Genomic DNA, 2374 nt, shown 5'->3' with positions numbered 1-2374 from the left:
TGTTTCACTATTACAGCATTTATTCATGTCTTGTGGCTTTTAAAATTTGTCTATCTCCTTTAATAATATTAAAACTTCTTGAGGGCAGTGGGGTGTCTCATTAAATCTGATTGTTTGCAGTCCCTAACCTAATTCTTGGCTTTTAATAGATTCTCAATAAGTATTTGTTGCTTTGGTTGAATTTTTTTTTTTTTAAATTTCAGACTATTTTGGTGATTGTGGATGACAAATTTAGCCAATTCTTTCAATGTTAAAACCTCACTGACATTAAACATGCTAAATCAAGCAGTTCAAAATCTTTGGGCCCTGCTGGCTACTGGGACTCACAAAGGAAGACCTTGAATGGGCTAGAACCTGCTGGGCAAGTCCTGGGCCTGCAGTCACTCCCAAAGGACCAACATTTGCCGTCTCCAGGGGAGGATTGTGCGAGTACTAACTTGTGGGCTGGAGAGCAAAGGAAGAGCAAAGCTGGGCTAAATATCCAAAATGCACGTGCTCAGAGGCTCACTTTACATCTTTGCTTTCCCCCTTTCACTTTCACGATTAGAAGGAACTGTAGGTCTCCCGCCCATCCTTGGGGTGGGGGGATAAATGTGGCACACAGGGGCACTTGCTTGCCAAGCTTCCTCTCTCATTCCCAACTTTACAGAGCAATGCTCATTCCTTCGAGTCTGCAGAGAATCTTTTGGTTTTATTTAATTCCTTAGTGAGGTTTCAGCTAGCAGCTGACAATGCTGTTAGTTTATTTTGAAAAGGAGTTTTACTTCATTAAAACACAGTGAAAGGAACATCACGTTTAATGGAATGAAAACTAAAAATGGGCATGTTAAGTGAGTTGCTGCCCCAGAAGGAGAAGGAGAATGAAGATAGATTAAAAGGGTCTGGAAATCCTGTAAGTTCCAAGTCTGAAGTGATCTCTGGTTTCTTAATATGCTCCCTGGGGCCTTGCTATTCAAAGTGCGGTTCATAAGCGGCATCCACATCCCCTGGGAGCTAGACAGAAGTTCAGAACGCAAGCCCACTCCAGACCGAAGGAATCAAAATCTGCATTTTAACAAGAGCCCCAGGTGATTCTTCTTCGCATTAAAGTTTGAGAAGCACTGATAATATCTGGATGGATTTGACTCGGTAAAAGATTTCAAAGGAGGGCTTTGCATTTTGCCCTCGGGGAACCTATTCAATTGCCCCCTTTCTCCCCTTTTGGCCTTGTACTCAAATCTTAATATAAAGGATGGTTTGCGTTGTGCTCGGCAATTAAACCAGGTAAATGTTCAGATGTCTAGAAGCCTCTCAGCTAGGAAGGAAAAATTATATTGTGACATTTTTCCCTAGCAAGAAGTTGTTATTATTTGTTCCATTTTGTAGATAAGAAAATTGAGGTTCAGAGAAATTAAGTAATTTGTCCAGGATCACACTGCCAGTAAGAGGCATAACCTGGTTAAAGCTCAGGTCTACTTAACTCCAAAGCTCCTGTTTTTCATACAGATGATGCTTTTGTGGTCATTATTGTTAGCTATATTCTTTTAAAATAGCAATCTACTGGTCTCTCCTTTCATAGTAAAAATTTTTTTTCAGGATACATTTATACAACAGCCTAAATTAGTCCTATGTTTCATAAGGTTTAAATTTGGTTATTTGCCCCTGCCAACTACTATGTCCTCTTTTGAGCAATTTTCAACACAAGGCTCTGTAACTGCCAAGGGGAAGGGTAAGGAAACAGAAAGGCAGAGTGACCAAGCATGGGTTCTGCTCCGGAAATGACCACAGGGGAGTCTGGGCTGTGCCAAAAAAAGGAGGAAGATAAAAGAGCTGAGGACTCAAAACCGGAGACAGAGGAGAACTGTGTAAACAGATGATTCTGTTACATTTGGCAGTTCTGCCTCTGTCACCTCATTCTGGTCAACTTCCCACACCCCACACTGAAGGGAGGAGACTCAGAATGTCCACAGCATTATGTAAGTGTCACAGATGGGATACCCTCAGCAGAAAGGATGTGGGGTCATGCTCTGAACGTGGCCACGAGCCACAATTTTATGACCTGTCATAAACTCTTGTGGAAAGTGAATCTGTCCACACCCCTCCCTCCAGCAACTTGGGAGAAAAAAGAGAAAAGACACAGGCAGGACGTGCATGGATGGGGCAAGCAGGTGCCAAAAGTTATGAATAGCAACTCCATGCCTAAATTGATTTCTATGAGATCTTCCATTACTTTATAATAGAAATCTAATGCTGAATTAACTCTTTTGATGTAGATCAGCTCCCTTCTGTATTTCAAAAGGAAAAAATGATATACTGCAGATTAAGCTCTGCAATATTTATTTCCTCCCAATTTTATTATTTTTTTAAAATTTGAAGCCACAGAAAAATTAAATAG

This window comes from Cynocephalus volans, chromosome 9 (genome assembly GCF_027409185.1).
Source record: "Cynocephalus volans isolate mCynVol1 chromosome 9, mCynVol1.pri, whole genome shotgun sequence".
NCBI lineage: Eukaryota > Metazoa > Chordata > Mammalia > Dermoptera > Cynocephalidae > Cynocephalus > Cynocephalus volans.
Note: the sequence above shows the minus strand (reverse complement) of the source record.